The following is a 22,604-nucleotide window of genomic DNA, read 5'->3' as shown; positions in this document are numbered from 1 at the left end:
AGTTAGTCAGCTATCATTAAAAGCAAAAACCCTCTGATTGTTATTTTGTTTGCATATCCATTTATTGTAGAGAGGTTGAGAGTAGTTTTATATATTTACTGTTCATTGTGTTTTCTTCTCTGTGAACTCCTTGCCCACTATTTATTGGGTTGTCTTTTGGTTTATAATACATGAGGAACTCCAGATACTATTTGAGAGAAAGGAGATTTTAATATGCCTGCAAATATCTTTTAGTCTGTAACTTGTCTTAATTTTTTTATGTTGTCATTTGTCACACAGAAATTTTAAAATTTTGATAGTTAAATTTCAAACATCTTTTCCTGTGTAGTTTGTGGATTTGGGATTTGATTTAACAAATTATTCTCTATCCTGATGTCACAAAGATATCCTTCTAGTTTTTCTCCTAAAATTTTGCAGTCTTAATTTTATATTTAGGTTTTTAATTTACCAGGTTTGTTTATCTGTGTTGCCTTACTAGGAATAGCCAGTTATTCTGCAACATCTGTCAAAGTGCCAATAATTTCCCAACCATTTGGTAATGACACAGTTTTTTAAAATTACTTATATTATTTTAAAATTTATTAATAGGATTAATTTCTTCATGTTCACATGAATTTCTTAAAGACAGTGATTGTATCCTGTGATTCTGTGAATCTCCCAAACTCCTCAAATTTCATGAATACTAAATATAAGAAAATATTTATGAATGAATGTATTGATCTAGATTGATTGATAATATGTATTTATAAATAGCATAACATTTTCTACCTGTCACAACATTTATACTCACGATTTCTAGCCAAAATTTTTCAACCTATGCAACAAAATATTGACTTTTGGTGCCTCTAAAATAAAGCTCTAAGCAAGTGGTAACAGTGCTAGCTATCACTCATTGATTACTGATTATAAGCCTGGCAATGATCTAAGAACTTTATATGTTTTAACTCATTTTTAAGGAAACTATGAGTCAGGTGAATTGCATTATCTTTCATTTTTCAGATGAGATAATAGACCACATTGTAGTGAATTTTTACTTAAGTTTATGAAGATAGTCAATGCAGAGTCACTTTATCTAAATGTGCTTTATTTTAATTTGTAATATAAATGAAGTATTGCTACTACACAACTTTCAGGCAAACACTGAATATGAATATATCTCTAAATACAGCCGTAATCATTTCTGTGTGGTATGTTCACATTTATATTTCTATACACAAATGCTGTTATCATTATCCTAATCATTCATTAGAAGCTTAGCAGATTTGTGGTGTTGGACAAGGTGTTAAAATTAACTGTAATTTGTTTGAATCTACATACCAAATTTGGTATATCTGAGTTTCACAATTCTTTCCTTGATCATGGCTGCATTTCAAGGGAGAATGCACTTTATGTGCTGCTCTGGTGGTAAAAACCAATTTCACATAAATGGAGTAAAGAGCATTTAATGAACCGAGTTACATGCATGTGAAAGCCAACAGCAATATTAGAAATGGTGTTTATTTTATAGCCCAGAAACTGCATTTTAAATGCTAGTATATGTTTATATGACAGTTCTATTAAATATAAAAGAGTCCCATTACAAGGGAAATCCTTTGCATGGGCTTTTTATATGGTCTAAATAGCATACCCAGCTCTGCAACTACTCATGTGAGACATTTTTAGAACCTTATTTATGTTAAAGCCATAACAAACTAGCAACTAGAAAACTATAATGGGCACAAACGGCTAATAAAAATGAGATTGTTGAAAATACTGCTCAATAGCAACTTAGGAAGTATCCTGATGAAACAAAGTCAAGGCTTGGTGTCTCTGGAAGCCTGCCACTGCAGTAATCGCAGACATTTGGCCACAGGTGCTCCCCTTTTCCATCTTTGCTTTTCTGGCTGAAAACTAAACAGGCAATGCAGTTTCAGGTTGGTATTTGCCCCATTTTTCATTGTAATGCCTACTGAACCAGAGGTGCTCTAGAAAAAATCCTAGGATCATTCTTCCTCCCTGCACTGATTATTCACTGAGTGATGCCTCTGCAGAAGGGCAGATGCTCCCAAGCTGATTAGAGGAGGAAGAATGCCAGGATGCGTTCTGGCTCCATTTGTGCATGTGTGTGTACATGAACCGCTTATGTGTGCAAATGTGTGCAATCTATGTAAGTCCTCAACCGTTGAAATCTGGATCACTTCTCTACTAAACTGCCATGTTTAGACAAGCTGGCTAAAATGAACAGGTCAACCATTTATTTATGGAGTGAAAACTATTTGATCTGGGGTAGATAGCTCCACAGGCATACATGTTGAGCCAAAGTCATTTTTATTGCTGCATCTTGCAGAATTCCAAAATAGTTCACGTGGCCCTTCATGTGAGCAAAAGAAAAATTCCCACAGAAGGGTGGGCTGGTCAAGGGTGAAATGTAGCTTGAATCACCCCCAAATCAATATATGTTTATATAAGCAAGAGTGTAAAAGAATGGAGAAAGAATACCTGTGAGTTTTAAACTAATGCTAACCTCTTAATGAATTTTGTTCATCCATTCCCTGGTGGTACTCTGCTAGGGCAGAACTGAGGCAAAAAACAGAATACATAATGCTATCTTTTTGCACACAGGGATGTTGGAACACTGTTAAATAGAGTTTGAAAACTACTCTCCTATTGTAATTATGCCATGATGACTGGTCCAAAAGCCATCTATTTTTGGCATGGGATCACCTTCCAGGTCAGCGACATTCTCACTCACTCATTGTGGAATTTCCTCCACAACACCCCCGATGATGGTCCTCCAGTCTATTTTTGAACTCTTCATGTTGGGAAGCACACAACCTTAAACCTTGTCTAGTGGGCTGGGCTCGGTGGCTCAAACTTTGGGAGGTCAAGGGTGGTGGATCACCTGAGGTCAGGAGTTCGAGACCAGCCTGGCCAACATGGTGAAACCCCATCTCTACTAAAAATACAAAAATTAGCTGGGCATGGTGGCACGTGTGTGTAATCCCAGCTACTCAGGAGGCTTAGACAGGAGAATCACTTGAACCTGGGAGGCAGAGGTTGCAATGAGCTGAGATCACGCCATTGCACTCCAGCCTGGGCAACAAGAACGAAACTCCATCTCAAAAAAAAAAAAAAAAAAAAAAAAAAAAAAAAAAAAAAAAAAAAAAAAATAACTTGTCTAGCTTCATTTGTAAGGAAGTTCTTTACAAAACAGTTGTCATACCACATATGTTTAATTTATGTTAGCGTGTCACTTAAGTGAAAATGGCCACCCAAGAACAGCTGGCTCATCTTATAAGCTTCCCACAGACATTCGGGGAATTTCTCTCTGGAACAGAGAAAAGTATTAATGTATAGTTATGAATATTAACGTCTTTTTCAGCCTGTGTTGTCCTGCTCAGGTCCTGAGCCTTTGTTGTGCTAAGGGAAGAAGAGAACTGGAAGGCAGGAGGCTATAGACTGGTTTACATTAGAAAGACAAGGAGCCCTCTGCAGAGAGCCAGAAAAGGCCTAGAAAGCAGAATACCGAGGGAAGAGTTTGAGCTCACATAAGCAGTTTGTGGGGTGAGTTTTATGAGAAGAGAAAGATATGAGGAAATTGCCTGGGGTTGCAGACTCTGAGAGACACAAGTGCAGGGGATTTTGGGAATGTTGACATAGGTTATACTCTATTACTCTCTTTCTGGTTTGTTTTTGAGACATCAGTGAAGATCAATTGCTTTTCATGGTATTTGAAGTTTGATTTCTGGATGAAACAGCTTATTTGTTCTATGCCTCTCTCAGGCCACTTAAGATGTGATCTTGCTCTAGATTTCCACCTCATTAGCATCTTTGTAACTGGGTAGTTGCTGTTAAGGGCACATGGAGACACTATTATCAATATTTTGTCATTTTGGAAAACATGAGTTAGTCTATCTGAGTCTGATTAACTCCAAAATGCAAACAGTAAGTTTTTGGACCTGCAAAACTGAGGGTCTGCCTTTGAGATATGTGGGAGGTAGGGGGAGAGGAACTGGTGCTGTAGACTGGGGGCTGCCTAGACATCACCTCATACTGTGCTGTGATCTTAGAAAACGAGGCTGGGAGCAGTAGCTTACACCTGTAATCCCAACATTTTGGGAGGCCGAGGCAGGAGGATTGCTTGAGCCCAGGAATTTGAGGCCAGCTTGGGCAACATGGTGAACTTCTGTCTCTAGCAAAAAGACAAAAAATTAGCTGGGCATGGTGGCACCTGTCTGTAGTCCTAGCTACTGGGGAGGCTGAGGTGGGAGGATCACCTTAGCCTAGGGAGGCCAAAGCTGCTGTGAATCATGATGGTGCCACTGCACTCCAGCCTGGGCGACAGAGTGAGACCCTGTTTCAAAAAAGCGTTTTAAAAAGTCACTAAGGCTTAGAGATCGGTGCTCAGTTTCACAGATTCAAAAATTTGTTGCTATTTGAGCCTTGAAGTTGATCAGATTCTGAGAGACTGACTCATATTTTTCAAATTCATGAGATATTGACGTGCAAATTAAAATATCAAATATCCTAGTATATAATATCAGTTGGCTTTTCACCCAGTAGGAAAGCATATGGAAAAACCACTTAGCATTTAGGATATTTTTAAGTGTGGGATTAGAGCAAGTAGAAGGGGCTAGGATAAACTTGTCTTAAAAATTCACTTCTACAAGAGACATAGACTTGCTGAGAGTAAGCTGGGAGCTTGATTGAGCTGAGCTTCTATTGCCTAAGTTTGGCTCAATAAACACCATCATTCTGTGGTCCTTTGCCAATCACTAATCCAACCTCCACTCCTATTGATACAACTTTTCTTTTGCTATGTTATTATTTATCACTGATATGTATATAGTCAAATGCACCATTCTAATTTCAGTCTGGGAGACATGTTGTCTATTTCTTACTGTGCTTTCCAATATTTTCTTCTCTGTTCAATTTTCAAAGCATTTGTTTGACTTTGTAATGATTCCAAAGAACAAATATTTTTGTTTTGACTCTGTAGTTGGTATTATGTAGTATGCTAGACAGAAAAACAGATCTAAGAAGAATGCCATTTACAATCTCACACCTCCCTCCATCTTTTTCCAAACCCACCTCCAGTAGATGACTAATGTACCACTCCTCTGCATTCACACAAACATATATAAACAGATGCAAACATGTTGTAAAATGAGAGCGTATTTATTCATGAATCTGTAATCTGTCTTTTTCTGCTTAATGTATTATAGACAACTCTCTGGATTTCCCTCCAACTCATTTGTTAACAGTGCCCAATATTCTATCTTATTAATTTTCTATAATTTATTTAATTAGCTTGTATTTGTAAACATTCTAATTATTTCCAATATTTTGCCCCTATAAACAATGCTTCAATAAACTCAAACTTTGTATAATAATCTTTTTTCTTTCCCCTGTAGGAGAAAATCTCAAATGTGGGATCACTGGGTCAAAGGCTACATTATATTTTAATAATATTTCTAGACTCCTTTCTTGAAATATTTCCTAAACCAGTGCATGAGAGTACTAACTTGTTCTCATTCTCATTTGTACTGGATATTATCAGTCTTTTAAATTTTTGTCATCCTGATACTTTGAGTTGCATTTCTCTCATTAATGGTAAATTTGAGTTTTTCTTAAAAAATCTATTTGCTGGCCGGGCACGGTGGCTCACGCCTATAATCCCAGCACTTTGGGAGGCCGAGGCGCGTGGATCACGAGGGTCAGGACGATGGAGACCATCCTGGCTAACACGGTGAAACCCCGTCTCTAATTAAATACAAAATTAGCCGCCCAGGTGGCGGGTGCCTGTAGTCCAGACTACTCGGGAGGCTGAGGCGGAGAATGGGTATTTGACCCGGGGGAGGCGGAAGCTTGCAGTGGCCGTGATCGCACACTGCCACTCAAGCCTGGGCGACGAGCAAGACTCCGTCCAAAAAAAAAAAAAAAAAAAAAAAAAAAAAAAAAAAAAAAATCTATTTTGCTCAATTTGCTCATATACACCTCTTTGACAGTGCTTGCCTATTAATATTATTTGCCTGTTTCTCTGTTGGGTAATTTTAATTTTTTCAATCAATTTGTAGATGTTCCTTCTTTCACCTCTATCATTTTCTTCTGCTTGCCCTTCTTCCTTCCAACTCTGTCTTCATCTCTGTTTCCTCCCTCCTTCGCTCCCACTCCTCCTCCTTTCTCTCCCTCTACCCTTTCTCTTATTTTCTGTCCCTCCTTCTCTCTCTTCCCTCTTATCTGTGTCTCTCTTTTTCTTTTTTTCTAAACACCAGTCAGACTTTTTTCCATTAGAGTTTCTTTATGGTGTCTTTTGCTGTACATCTCAAGTTTTTACATGACAAAGCAAATGTGTCTGCCTTCCTCACAGATTTTTTGAGTCACCATCTTGTTTATTAAAGTCTTCTCCACTTTATTACTATTACATATTTCAATAGGCAGATGTTCTGAGTTCCAGTATTCTACCATACACTGGTGTGATTTATGTCAGAATAAGGATATACAGCAGAAAGCCTGCTGGGTTCCCTTTGGTTTATTATTACTCCAGCACAACATGAGCAGAAAGTTATTTTTTAAAAGCACACAATTGAAAAAATTTAAAATACAAAGAATTATTTAATGTTACCTCGTAGAATATTTGCAGCAATTGACTAATTGTTCTAGACTATGGCGTCATTCTCTTCTGTAAAGTAAGAGTTTGGGCTAATCTCTGTTGTTCTAGTTTCTTCCTAAAACGTAAACAATTTTTAAGCTGTATTACCAGTGCCTTAAAGATAACATCTCAGGGCCCTGAATATAGTGACTTTGGAATTGGAATATGAATAAAGATAATCAAATGTGCTCTCATTTTCTTATTTTCCATCTTAAGTTTTAACTCCCTCTAACCCAAGTTGGTTCCTCCTGTGTGGAGACTATTCTCCCTAACAGAACTCTCCTAATAATACAGCTTCTGGGTGTGGCATAACAAGACTGCTAAATGAATAACATAAATTTCTATGCATCTAGTTATACCTAAATTCAATCGCTGATTAAAGGTGCTAGCATCATAAGAATTGGGAGGAAATGTGAGGTTTTAACTTTTGTAGGTTTTAAGAACTCCAAGTCTAATAGAATGGTTAAAACAGCTTTGAAAACAAAATACAGAGTTAGAGCACAAATACCATATTATTTTAAGATTTATTATAAAGCAATAGTAATTAAGGTAGTGTGGTATTGGCACAAAGAGAATAGAACAATGAAATCAAATAGTCTAGAAAATGACAATTGATTTTCAACCAAGGTGGTAATTCAACGGTGAAAGGACAGCCTTTTCAATAGAAAGTGCTGAGGCAATTGGATATCCATGTGCAATAAATAAACAAAACCCCTTTAATCTGTATGTTACACTGTATGCAAAAATTAACTCAAAATGGGTCATGAATCCAAATGTGAAACATATAACTCTACAACTTCTAGAATATAACATAAAAGAAACCTTTGTAATTTTGGGTTAGGCAAAGATTTCTTAGATGCAACACCAAAAGCATAATTCATAGAAGAACAAATAAATAACGTAGACATCGTTAAAATTTTAAAAATTATTTGAAAATCATTGTTAAATAATGAAAAGACAAACCAAGACTGAGAGCAAGTCTGCCTAGCATACATTTGATAAAAGGCTAGTATCTAGAACACATAAAGAACTCTCAAACGTCAATAATAAGAAAAAAGTACCCGTTTTTTCCAATGGTCAAAAGTTTTAAACCAACACCGCATCTAAGAAGATACATAAATGGCAAATAAGCACAAGAAATATATTTAATATATTTAAGGAAATACAAGTAAATCTACAATGAGATGGACCAGAGGTTCTTCTCAGAGGTCAGAGTGTCTTCCTACTTTAAAAGTGCTTCATGGAACCTGGTCCTCCTCTCAATTCATTCCCCACCTAGATGGCTGGCGCTTAGAACCTTCTCATGGATCCCTTGGACAGCGCCAAGTTCCCTGTCACCTGCCATGGTGCACAAGCAGGTGCACAAGAACTACCACCAGAACTTGGAGGTCACTGTCAATCACCAGATCAACCTTGAGCTCAACAATATCAAGTCTTTTTACTTTAACTGCGATTATGTGGCATTGAAAAACTGACAATTTCTTCACCAATCTCATGCTGAGAAACCGTTGAAGCTGCAGAACCAACAAAGTAGCCAAATCTTCCTTCAGGATATCAAGAAACCAGGCCATGGCCACTGGGAGAGTGGGCTGAATGCAGCGGAATATGTGGTACACTTGAATAAAAGCACGAATCAGTTACAAATGATCACTGAAATAAACAGACCCCATTTGTGTGGCTTCATTGATATTCATTACCTGAATGAGTAGGTAAAATCCAGTAAAGATGAGTGACCACTGAAACCAGCTTGCATGAGATGGGGGCCCTGGAATCTGACACGGCCAAGTATGTCTTCAACAAGTTCACCCTGAGAGACAGTGATGCTGACAGCTTAACCTTAGGTTGGTTCCCTCATAGCCAGGGGAGTGACTTCCACCAAAGCAGTGCATACATTTGGGTTTATCTTCATCTTTTTCTATAAGTTGTACCAAGACATCCATTTCAGTTCTTTCATGTGTCCTTTATTTTCAAATAAAGTAATTTGGTAACCCTCCTCCCCAATGAGATGCCACTGCAGACCTATTAAAATGGCTAAAATTTTAAAAGCTGACCATGCCACATGTTGACAGCAAAGTGGATCTCTCTGCTAGTGGAAATGTAAAATAGCACAACCACTTTGGAAACCAGTCTGTTTTGTAAAAAGTTACACGTATAACTATCACATGATCTATCCCTTCCCTTAGTTACTTACCCAAGAGAAAATGAAAGCACAGGTCCTTATAAAGATTTGCACACAAATGCACATTCAAGCTTTATTTATAATAGACAAAATGTGGAACCGACTCCAATTGCCATCAACAGATGAATGCATAAACTAATTGTGGTGTATGGTATATCTATTCAATGGAAAGCGACTCATCAATAAATATGAACTACAGATATATTCTACAATATGGATGAATCTAAGTAATTAGGCTGAGTGAAAGAAGTCAGCAGAAAAAGAGAGATTAAATCCCATATAATTCCAATTTTATGAAGTTCTAAGAAATGCAAGCATGTGTAAACTGACAGAAAACAGATAAGCAGTTACCAGAAGAGGGGTGAGGAGGTATTGGAGGAAGGGATTATGAAGTGGTGCAAAGAAACCTTTGGGAGTGATGACTATGTTTCTTATTTTGTAGGAATATTTCATATTCTACACTTTGAATATGTGCATTTTATGTATGTCAATGACATCTCAATAGAGCTGTTTTGAAAAATCTCTAAATGGTGTAAACTTATATCAGCTTCATCTTTAAATGTATCGTTTCAATGTGACTTTAATGTGGAAGGCCCAGCACAGGGGCATGCAAGCAGGAAGGAGCAGAGATTGCTCACCTCACTGGTGGCTCCACTGATCCTTCCTCCAGCATCTCCCTGCTTTCCCTAGCTTGTAGGTGTGTGATTGTGCGAGGTGGCTATTGCTTTTGTGGCTTGCTTCTTTTTCTTCCATTTTTTCTGCTTTTCTCTCTGACATGTTTTCTCAGGGCTTAATGTTCTCAATGAAATTATTTAAGAAAAGGTACATATAAAACCAGTAAACATCCTTCTTCCTTCATTTCCTCCTTTAAAAACCATACCGGTTCTTAGAGTAAATAGCATTGATTTTGTGTTTTTTTCAAAGAAAAATATTAACATCAGCTTTACATTTGACATTTTAGAAACAAGGGCATGAACAGAGTATGTGAGCCTTCTTTCTCATGGAAACTGGTGCAAGCGGATAGACTTTATTCATCTGGTCAAACAAACAAGACGTTGGGAGAGCTGGCCCATGAATCCCATCTGGTTCTTGACTAAAGTTCAGCCCACAGTCCAGGAGCCCCAAGTGACAAGGCTCTCTGCTGCTTCTGTGGAAAGCAAGCACTAACTTCATGGGTTTCAAGGATCAAAAATTCAGAGACCACAGGTCACAGATAGAGGTCCTTCTCTGTGAAAATCTGCCCTGCTTTTCTCCTTTCTATGTTAATGGCTGTGTGTCTCTTCCTCCACAGGGCCTCTCTCTTTATCTCCCCTATGTGACTGTGTGTGGTCTCCTTGCGTGTCTATTTGTCCTCCCTCTTCTTTGAGTCTCTTACCTCTATCTTGAAGTTAAAATTTGTTTTTATTATTTTATTTAATGAAATGGATGTTTGAATTGCCTTCCTTTAAAGCAGATGGGTGGCATATTTTATTCCTTTCTAAACCACTCCAATTACAATGAATTTACAATGCTTTATGCTTTTTATTTACATGGCTTTCAGTTTGCTTTATTTCGGCCCCTAGTGGCACTTCCCTCTCCTCTCCTGCCAGCGATTGTAAAGTAGCAAACAATTCAGTGAATTATTGTAGCTTACAGACCTGTTTGTGGGTGTTGTCAAAAAGTGCATTACCCTAGAGTTGGCAGTGCATTTCAGTATTTGTTGTTTTTGTCTTTCGAATATTTTCTATTTTGATTTTCAATAAAATTTGATGATTAAGATGAAACTAGCACATGTAATTTGTAAAGGTTGCTTATTTAACAAAATTGTGGTAATAGTCAAAAATGACAGCAAAATTAAGATTCTGAAATCAGTAGCAGTCATAGGGACTTGTGTCAGAGGGATCATAGAGGACACTTGTGTCAGGAATTCAGTTTCATACATGTAGAGCCTTGAACTTCATAGCAAGTTTACTGCATAAACTATTAACAGTCATCTGTGAGGCTGTTGTTCTACCTAATAAAACATGAGGCCAGGGTTAGCGGACTTTGTAGCAATTACAGCACAGAATGAGAGAGTAATAAAGCAAAAGACAAATGAGAGAAAAATTACCAAAAGAGTTTTGGAAGCTTTAAGCAAAAATATTCTACAAAGATTTAGTCAATTCTTCAAGGAGATTAGAAAAAAAAAAATACTACTTGAAATCCTGTGCCTCTGATTCTCTATTACATTTTATTATTTTAGTTATCAAAAATAAACAATACAAGGGAAGTTCTTTTGACATACAAGTTGGAGAGAACTTCTTTTGCAGTTCCTTTATTATATCATCGTCTCTTTCCAACTCTGCTCTTACCCTGTTACCTCCTTATAAAAAGAAGTTATAAAATTTCCAGAATTATACCCACCTGCAGGAGTAAGATTTAGAGATGGGAGGATTTCCAGAAGGAGAGTTCAGCCACATTGCTACTGACCTCTGGAGATATAAAACAACCCCTTAGTGACAAGGCCCCTTCAATAATAGCCAACCATGCCTGCATCCCATCTCTAACCTGTGGCTTTTCCTGCCCACATGAAAAAAAATGACATTCGAGCAATTAATACTACCACATCAACAGACCAAGTGGATGACGGAATGTTACATCAAATTTGGATTAAGAGGCAACCAGTAGGAGGGGCAGAAATCTCAAGAGCAACTCTACTTAGAACAGACTTCAGCCTTGGTTTTTCCAGCAGGCATGGCATACTTTACTCACAGTAGCTGAAGGGTCTTCAAGCAAGACCTGAATTCCTCACACCTTCCTGGGGAGAGAATCTGGAGGCTGCCAGCTTATCTGGGATTCTTCAAAGACAATCCTTGGCAGCAGAGGCTAATGGTGTCTCCTCTGCTGCTGCCTGAAGTCAGCACTAGGCTGAGGAGGCTGAGACTGAGGCACCCAGGCTTTGGACTCTTGGATTGAGACTCTGCTCCAGAATTCCTTACTGTGTAGTCTCCTTTGTCTTTCTAAAGTGAAAAGAGTAGCCCCCACCCACACTACTACCATCTGTGCTGCCCCAAACTTCAGTATGGTCACTAATCAATTGCAAGGCAGGGACTATCCTCACCAATCCCATCCCCTGAGTCTTATCTGAACCTAAAGACAATTGCCATGTCAAATGGGCACCCATCTTGGAAGACACAGGGTTCAGACGGCCTAGAAGGAGGAGCTGGTGTGACTATTAGCAATTAAGTCTTAATTTCTGCCAGGTAAGGCTCAAGATGGCTGCAGTTGGGCTGAGACAAGCATGGCATCATTAGGTGATGTGAATTCATCAGAACATGTGCAGGTTAACAGTATCATTCAGGATTAAAGAAGGAAGGAGAACTCAAGACTAGAGGCTTTTCATGTTAGAAACAGTTACCAGTTGAGGGCTTTCTATGTTCCATATATTTTACCTGTATTTTCTCTAATCCTTATTACAATTATACCAGGTAACCATCCATTCATTCTCAACAAATATGAATAGAAACTTACACTGTGCTGAGTTAAATGCTTAATTATGAGGAGATAGCTGAGAACAAATCAGCTTGCCTTTCTGGAGCCTGCATAACCTCTAAAATCCCTTTATGTTACAGATGGGGAAGCTGGGGCTCAGGAAGGTTACGTAACTTATCAAGGATCCATAACCTGTAAATGTGGAATTGGGCTGGATTCAAACCCAGATTCTCTGACTGAAGTGTTTTTCTTTTAAGCTCAATACTAACAATTTTAAACATTTTTTCTTATTATAACATATATCATATTTGGGGTCCACTGTGTAATATGCCATCATAGGCTGGCCTGTGTCATTGATAAACCATACTTCATTATTGCTCTCCCATTCACGTTTAGGAAAATGCACCTAGGAGAACGTCAGTGTTGTAGGAATGATGCAGCATCTTCTCTATTTTATGTCAAAGAAATCTTTCAAAGACATCATTATTTTAATTATCACTGTTACAAGCCCATATTTGCATGTTAGGCATCAGTTAGTCTACAGTAGATGAGCCATTTGCTAAACCATGTGTCTGCTAGACTATCCTATGCTCTGTCTACAAGAGATCAGGCATGGGGCATGGTGGTGAAGGCACAACTGCTGACAGAGACGAGGGCTCTGCATTCAACATTGTAGTTATCTGGCAGTGTGGACAACCTCTCTCCTTCCGCCTCTGGAGTCTTACAGAGCCAGGTTTGCCAGAACACATGTGGCTAGTCTGTCATTGCAGAGCCCGGAAAAATGCCACACTTCCTGACTGAGGAGAAACTTCAGCGTGGAAGGTCCAGTTGTGACCCATCCTTGTCAGTTTCTACCTGACTTTAAGGCCTTGATATCATTTGTATATGTGTCCTTACCCAAATATCATGTTGAATTGTAATCCCCAGGGATGGAGTTGGGGCCTGGTGGGAGGTGATTGGATCATAGGGATGGTTCTCATGAATGGTTTATCATCATCCCCTTGCTGCTCTCCTCGTGATGGTGAGAGAGCTCTTGGAGATCTGGCTGATTAAAAGCATGTGGCACATCCCCCTTGCTTTCTCTCTCTCTCACTCCTGCTTTTGCCATGTGATGTGCCTATTCCCTCTTTTCCATCTGTCATGATTGGAGGCTTCCTGAGGCCTCCCCAGAGACAGATGCTGCTATGCTTCCTGTACAGCCTGCAGAACCCTGAACCAGTTAAACCTCTTTTCTTATAAATTACCCAGTCTCAGGTATTTCTATACAGCAGTGCAAGAATGGCCTAATACAGCCCTCATCCACTGGACACAGCTGTCTTGGAAGCAGGGTGACAGGTGTAAGATCTCAGGGTTCTTATCTCTAGTGATAGGACCGGATGTTTTGGGTTTGGTTGCATTTTCTTAATGTTAATTATTTGGAATTAATTATTTGCAAACGATTAAAATTAATATTATTTGGATGATATCAAATAAATTTTTGTGGCCTCCAGCTTCCCCAGGAAAGAGACTGAAGCAGAAATTTGTGTGAAAGCAGTTAGTGGTGAGTGCTCTCCGGAGAAGAGATCTCTAGGCTCATCTTTATTCTAGAGCCATAGCCCTCACTTATCTCAGCAGGCCTTTTCTTTTTTTTTTTCTTTTCAGAAAATATATTGAAATCTCCCCAAAAGTGATTTGATGGAGAGGAAATACCTTCTTACATTACAAAGGAAGAAGAATGAATTGTCACATGTGCACTTATTTATTCATTTGTGCTAAGAGAAGTAGTCATGGTTTAAGTAAAACCAGGCTGACTTTTTTTTTTTTAGGTAGGAAGATGTATTGGTCAGGTTTTGGTAAAAGATCAAGAAACTAGTGTAAGCAGTTCAAGTGCATGGGGTTTAACATAGGGAATCTGGTGTTTATAAAGCCAGTGGAACGGCTAGAGGAGCCGAAGTCGGGTCACAACGGGACATTTGTTTTCAAGTTGCACCACTGCAGCTTCAATCCATTGGTCAGGAGACTGCTGCCTGCTCAACCCACACCCAGGAGGATGGAGATAGAGGAACACGGAGTCTGGCCCTCAAAGAGCTCACAATAAGACACAGATCAGAAGGGTGTACATTTCGGTGAGCAAATGGAGCAGCAGAACCTGAGAAGTAGAATCCATGTAGAAAAGTCAGTTATGATTGAAGATAAACCAGATTATGACAAATATACTAACTACCCTAAGAATGACAACTATTTTCTGGAGAGTATTAACAACCTAGTATTTTCTAGTGTTCATTATACTTTGCTGCTTTTGCCAACTTTATTTTCTTATACTGTAACTTTGCTCCAGAGAAATTGCTATTACGAATCTTTCTTTTCTTTTTCAATTTTTATTTTAGGTTCAGGGAATACATGTGCAGGCTTGTTACATGGGTGAATTGCGTGTCACTGGGGTTTGTTGTACAAATGATTCCATCACCCAGGTAGTGAGCATAGTAACCGATAGGTAGTTTCTTGACCCTCCTCCTCCTCTCGCCATCACCCCTCAAGTAAAGCCTCAGAGTCTATTGTTCTCATATTGGAAAAGCTCATGGGAAGTAGTTTTCTTCTTTCTTCAAGTTGCATTTAAATTTTTCTTAGTTTTTTTTTTCTAATCTGACATATGTTGGGCTGCTGAATGAACAGGCCCAAGGCCCAACAGTCTGAGACTGTAACGTTGATTCACTTGTACTAAGATGCTTAAGAAATGCTTATGTTTTAGCTGAAAGTCAAGAATCCAACATTTGAACAGCCGTGATTTTTTTTTAATCTGGAAGGTATGTTACCCAAAATGTTCCCTATAATAACAACTCAAAAAACAAGAATACTGGAAGCACCTTGGAAAATTAGATTTGGGAGTCAGGAGAACATCCACTATGGAAATCAATTATATGTATCTTGGGCTTTTCACTGGTGGTCAGTTGTTCTTCAGGTGACCCAGTGGGACTCACTGCCTAGAACCAAGTCATTACCATAATGGTATGTAATGAGGTTACAATGAAGAAGCTGCTTATCACCAAGGAAAGCTACTTCCTAATGCCTTTACCCGTGATTTCTTCAGGGTGACCATTTGGTAGAGTAAGGCTGCTATGCTAAATGTTTCCCAGCACACCATGGGCCTCTGGTTCCCACACCATATCGGCATCCCCATGGCCAACCTCTGAGTTTAGTGCAGCTGCACTGCACAGCTGCAGACAACGTCAGGCTCACCTCACCTGACAGTGTCCTACCTCAAGGGCACATGCCCTCTGTTCTATTATCCTCCTTCATTCAAGTGCAGCCCACATGTAGGAGTGGGGGAGTTTTAATGTCTGGAGACCCTCTCTAACCAATGAGGGGTAGTAACTGGTAGGTATATGCTCCCTCTTTCATTCTTTAGGGGAACAATTGTGAGAGGCATTCTGCTCATGTCTCAAGCAGTCCCAGAGAAATTGATTGCATTGCCCAAAGCGGCAACCTCAATGAAGCATCTTTAGGTTGACTTTTCCTTCTTTCCCGTCTTACTTTCCCCTTACTTCTCCCAGATGCCAACGCCCAAATAAACTTCCCACAGCCAGCTTCTTGTCTCTGCTCTCCCTTTTGGGGACACCCAAAATAACACACTTCTGATTATCATCATTATTATTAACATCATCATGCTGTTTCATCATCTCAAATACTCCCTGCTAAAATTTTGCGAATTTTAAGCATTTGTGTGTATTTGGGTCTATTTTTGTACTATGTTGTTCTACTGATTTTTTTTAAAATTTTTCTGCTTAAAAAAATATTTTATTTTAGATTCAGGGAGTATGTGTGCAGGTTTGTTACATGGATATATTGTGTGATGCTAAGGTTTGGTCTTCTATTGAACCTGTCACCCAGATAGTGAGCATAGTATCCAACAGGTCATTTTTCAAGCCTTGCTCTCCTCCCTCCCTCCCCGCTTTTGGAGTCCCCAGTGTTCCCAGCATTATGTTCATGTGGTCCAAGGTTTAGCTCCCACTTAAAAATGAGAACACGTGGTATTTGTTTTTCTGTTTCTGAGTTAATTCACTTAGGATAGTGGCCTCTAGCTGCATCTGTGTTGCTGAAGAGGATGTGATTTCATTCTTTTTATGGCTGCATAGTATTCCATGGTGTGTATGTATCACATTTTCTTTAATCCACCATTGATGGGCACCTGGGTTGATTCCATGTCTTTGTTATTGTAAATAGTGCTGCAGTAAGCATGCAAGTGCAAGTGTCTTTTTGGTAGAATGATTTCTTTTCCTCTGGTTAGACACCAAGTAATGAGATTGATGGGTCAAATGGTAATTCTATTTTTAGTTCTTTGAGAAATCTCCAAACTGTTTTCCACAGTGGCTGTGGAATTTACATTCCTGCAAGCAGTGTATAAGCATTCCCTTTTCTCCTCAACCTTGCAAGCATCTGTTATTTTTTGATTTTTTAATAATAGCCGTTCTGACTGGTATGAAATGATAATCTCACTGTGATTTTGATTTACATTTCTCTGATGATAAGTGATGTTAAGCAGTTTTTTTGTTGGCCACACGTATGTTTTCTTTTAAGAAGTGTCTGTTCATGTCCTTTGCCTACTTCTTAATGGGGTTGTTTGCTTTTTTCTTGTTGATGTGTTTAAGTTGCTTATAGATTCTGAATATTAGTCTTTTGTTGGATGCATAGTTTGCAAATGTTTTCTCCCATTCTGTAAGTTGTCTGTTTACTCCATTGATAATTTCTTTTACTATTAGTTTTTAGTTTAATTAAGTCCTTATTGTCGATTTTTGTTTTTGTTACATTTGCTTTTGAGGACTTAATCATAAATTATTTGCCAAGGCCAATGTACGGTGGTAGAGTATTTCATAGGTTTTATTCTAGGATTCTTATAGGTTGAGGTCTTACATTTAAATCATTAATCTACCTTGAGTTTATTTTTGTATATGGTGAAAAGTAGGGATCCGGTTTCAACCTTCTGCATATGGCTAGTCAGCTATTCCAGCACTATTTATTGAATAGGGAGTCCTTTCCCCATTTTTGATTTTTGTCAACTTTGTCAAAGATCAGATGGCTGTGGGTTCATGACTTTATTTCTTGGTTTTCTATTCTGTTCCATTGGTCCATGTGTTTGTTTTGTACCAGTATCATGCTATTTTGATTACTGTAGCCTTATAGCATAGTTTGAAGTTGGGGATTGTGATGCCTCTGGCTTTGTTATTTTTGCTTAGTATTGCTTTGTCTCTCCAGGCTCTTTTTTGTTCTATATGAATTTTAGAATACTATTGTCTAATTCTGTGAGGAATGATATTGGTAATTTGATGGGAATTGACTTGAATCTGTGGACTGCTTTAAACAGCATGGTATTTTGACGATATTGATTCTTCCAGTCCATGAGCATAGAATGTTTTTGCATTTGTTTGTATCATCTATGATTTCTTTCACCAATGCTTTATAGTTCTCCTTGTAGAGCTCTTTCACCTCCTTGGCTAGATGTATTCCTAGATATATATATATATATATTTTTTGGATTCCACTGATATATATATATGTATATTTTGGAATTATATTTGCCTTATAACACAGTAATATATGTTAAAGTATGTTTACCTTTCAATTTTCCTCTTTTTCAAGATATTTGTGTCTCTTCTCAGTGATTTACTTATAAAATTCTAAATTAATTTTGTCTAGTTACAAAATATACCAGATTGTGATTACAATAAATTATTGCTGGTTTTGGATTAAATTTACATATTAATTATTACTGGAAGAATTGCACTTTAAAAATAATGTTGTTTCATTCAGAGACAAGATATATTTTCCTAAGTGTTCACGTATTACTATTATTTAATTTTCCTTATCTAAGTTCTGTGTTTTTCTTATATAATATATTCCTAGGTATCATTTTTATTTTGTTGCTATTACTAATTAATATTTTTTTTCAATTTGGATTTTAACTGATTGCTAATATAAAGAAAATCTGTTTTGTGATTTTTTTCTTTTATCTGGTTTCTTTGCTAAATTTTATACAGTTGTTATATTCATCTGTTTTATGCTGTTTGTAAAGACATACCTGAGAGTGGGAAGAAAAAGAGGTTTAATGGACTTACAATTCCACAAGGCTGGGGAGGCCTCAAAATTATGACAGTGGGCAAGGAGGAGCAAGTCACATCTTACATGGATGGCAGCAGGAAAAGAAAGAGAGAGAGAGCTTGTGCAGGGCAAATCCTATTTATAAAACCATCAGATCTCGTGAGACTTATTCACTATTAGGAGAACAGCGCAGAAAGACCCACCCCCATAATTCAATTACCTTCCACTGGGTCCCTCCCATGACACGTGGGAACTGTGGGAGTTACAATTCAAGATGAGATTTGGGTGGGGACACAGCCAAACCATACCAGTTGTATTAGCCCACTTTCACACTGCTATAAAGAATTGAGACTGGGTAATTTATAAAGGAAAGAAGTTTAATTAACTCACGGTTCCATGTGGCTGGGGAGGCCTCAGGAAAATGACAGTCATAACAGGAAGCAAAGGAAAAGCAAGCACCCTTTTCACAAGGCAGCAGGAGAGAGAGAGAGGAAGACAGCGAGGAATTCCATGAGCATGAGCCCACTGCAGCATTTCTTTAGCCATAAAATGAGTGCCTTTGTCAGAGGCAATGCTGTGTGGAATACCATGACAGTGGATAAGGCATTCCATGCATCCATGGATGGTAGTCTTGGCAGAGGCATTGCATGCAGAATAGGCAAACCCATATCCAGAGTAAGTGTCTATTCCATTGAGGACAAATCTCTGCCCTTTCTGTGATGGAAGAGGTCCAATACAATCAACCTGCCACCAGGTAGCTGGCTGACCACCCTGAGGAATGGTGTCACATCGAGGGCTCAGTGTTGGTGTCTGCTTCTGGCAAACTGAGCACTCAGCAGTGACCATAACCAGGTCACCCTTGGTGAGTGGAAGTTCATGTTGCTGAGCCCATGCATAGCCTCCTCCCTGACACCATGGTCTTTTGGTTCATGGGCCCACTGGGCAATGACAGGAGTGGCTGGGGAAAGAGGCTGAGTAGTGACCATAAAATGGGTCATCTTATCCACTTATTATTGAAATCCTCCTCTGTTGAGGTCACCCATTGGTGAGCACTCACACGGGATACAAATATCATCACAGTTTTTGATAACTCAAAGAGGTCCATCCACATACCTCTTCCCCAAATTTATTCACCACCAATTTTCTAATCATGCTTCTTCCAAGTCCCTGAGCATCCAGCCAAACCATTGGCTACCACTCATGAGTCAGTATGTAATCGCACATCAGGCAATTTCTCCTTCCATTCAAAGTGCACAAACAGGTGCACTGCTCGAAGTTCTGCCCACTGGGAAGATTTCCCTTCACCGCTGTCCTTCAGGAATGTCCTAGAAAGGGGCTATAGTGCTGCAGCTGTCCACTTTTGGATGGTGCCTGCATATCGTGCAGATCCATCTGTGAACCAGGCCCTAGACTTCCCTTCCTCTGTTAACTGGTCATAGGAAACTCCCCATGAGGCCATCGGTGCAGGCTAGGTAAGAGAAGGCAGGGTGGCAGGAGTGGAGACCATGGGTATTTGAGACATTTTCTCATGTAACTTACTCGTGCCTTCAGGACCTGTTCGAGCCTTTGGCAGGTCCAAAGAAACATCACAGCTGTCATCATAAATAAATTCTTATAACTTGTGTGTATGTGTATGTGATTTGGGGAACGAACTTAGCAGGTTGCCTTCAGAAAGATGCTAAGAGACCTTGAAGTGTGATCTAACTTGCTCCTTCCCCAGTGCTTGGTTCTTGAAGTACATTAAGTAAGCCTGAGCATTTGAATGTAACTACTTTAGTCATATATCTATGGGGATTATGTTGATGCCATCTTTCTAATGATAGAAGTCATGCAACAGAGCACAGAGAAAATCCTACTGGATTTCATAAGAAGCAGAACTCATTGTCGAGATATACAGAGATCATATCAGATGCTTTTTTTTTTAGAAGATGGGGTATGGGATAGATGTGAGTCTTTTCATGGTAGAGACTTGGCTTCTAGTTTGAGTTTTGGGACTAGCACACTAGGGGACGTTGAGCAAACTGCTTAACTTTTCTGGGTGATTTGTTTCTTCATATGGATGGAGACTGGGGAAACCATCTATCTAAGTTAAAATACCTCCAGCATTCTGTGATATTATGACAGTGATATTTTCAGCATTCTGCAAAGTCACGTGTAGTGTACCTACACGATGATGGGATTCCTACAGAAAGCAGGCCAGGGTAGTCATGGGAAAAATGGTATAGCAGGCAAGGTTGACCTTAGAGAGTCTTACTTCTCTTATCTCAAGCCCCCAACAGCAGCATACATTTTGCCTGGATCTACCCCTTTGGAGACAGCTTTCCACCTCAGACTTTCCAGTGGGCCCTTATTTGCTTCTTATGCTCTCTCCAAAACCATCTGTTCTGAGCCTCATCCAGTGCCTCACACAGAAGCAGTACAAACAGTAAGTATAGTCCTGGGCTAAGATTACTTTGGTTTATATCTTGGCCATATCATCTCTCAGTTGTATGGTACTGGGGAAATTGCGTCCCATTTCTGTACTCCTGTTTTTGTTTGTAAAATTGGGAGATGATGGTGTTTACCTCATAAGTATGTTGTATGCATCAAATGCATTAATATAGATAAACTTAGCACAGTTCCTGGTACATAGTCAATGGTCAAGATATATTAAATAAAATATAGAATTAAGACTCTTTGGAATGACTAGTGTAACCTGTTAATTAGCACTAATTACTCATGAATGTCTGCGGCTATACATTTTTCTTAACTCTGAACACAGATGTGCATTTTCCCATTTTAGTATTAAAGAAATGAGTGGTTTCCTGGGAGTTCCCAGCACCCTGGCTTACTACTGAGGCAGATGTATTGGGTGGGCATCCGTTCTGCAGCCCTCAAATCACACCCCAGAAGTCCCCTTTGCATCCCAAGCTGGCCCTCTGCATGGGCAGTTTGACAACCCTGGGAAGTCAGCACCCCTGACAAGACTGATTAAGAATTACTACAAATTACTACATTACTATACCACCACAGCCACATCTTATCACATCCTTTAAATGGTGTTGGGGTGGCAACTAGCTGTGTTTTCATGCACACCTTACTAGAGTCCTTTTTGGGCCCCTGAGGGAGATGTGAAAGCACAGAAGGACATCTATAATACAAGAATTTCCCTCTGCATCAGTCTTTAATATTTCTCTCTGTTGATCTCTATACTGCATTTTATGCTTCTATTGACCTGAAATGATAGGTAAAACCAAGGCTTTGGATTGGTATACTTTTTTGTTTTGAAGTAATATTCTACATATCAGAAGCTGATTATATAACTGTTCAAAGAAACTGCTGTCCAAGTGTTGCATGGAAAGCCTGGATTTCTTTTTCAACTGTCATGTACTTCCTTTTAATGAAATTGTAGGATAATGTTCTTTTTTCTGGTTAGACTCAGACAATCATAGGGAATACAAACAAAACAAAACAAAAAAACAAGAATCAATCTTTTACCAGTGTCCTGCTTTGCCCCCTCTAGTGGGTCTGACAGTCAGGAATTTGTAAAAGGTTTGGCATTATGTGTACAAGAATTTTTTCACATGACAGGCATTTTCTACTGAGTCCACTTGGCATCTTTAAACATCACTATTGAGCCAGTGCCAAGTGTCAGTGGAAATGGTCAAACTCAGACATCTGAATGGTTTGGTTCAATAACCCACAAGGCTTTTCTTATAAAACTCCAGCCTGGTCAATAATTGGTTTCAAAAGAAATCATGTACTTGATTAACTAGGACTTTTTAAAATAAAGAAGTTACAGTAAATAATTTAGAAAGCAAAATAAGAGATAGGCACATGGAACATTTCTGTCTGGACCAGAGTAAGATTCAGAATCCAGAGTGCAGCTCAAAAAGCCAATATCTTACTGAAGTTACCAAGAACAGCTGCACTGTGTAGCAGATTTGGACTAATAATGAGCACTATCTGGTATTGCTTTTCCTTGTAAGATTGGTATATTTGTTTTCTATTCTTATTGAGGGCAGAGTGTCCTGGCTATTAAAGATTGCTTTTTGTATCAAATGAATAACTAGAATAATTTCTAAGAACCTCCAGTGAGTTACTAACCGTGCACATGGCCACATGTCTTCTATAGGAAAAAGCTCTTTCTGCTATTTGCACATGTTCATGAAATATTTCTCCATTCTATTTTCTCTGACTTTTTTCTGTATCTTTTATTTACTTACAATAAGAAACATGTCTTTCATTTAAGGAACAATTAAACAACATTAGACAAAAAAAAAAAAAAAAAAA

The sequence above is a fragment of the Rhinopithecus bieti genome, unplaced genomic scaffold, assembly GCF_001698545.2.
Source record: "Rhinopithecus bieti isolate Rb0 unplaced genomic scaffold, ASM169854v2 scaffold_10612, whole genome shotgun sequence".
NCBI classification, from domain to species: domain Eukaryota; kingdom Metazoa; phylum Chordata; class Mammalia; order Primates; family Cercopithecidae; genus Rhinopithecus; species Rhinopithecus bieti.
Note: the sequence above shows the minus strand (reverse complement) of the source record.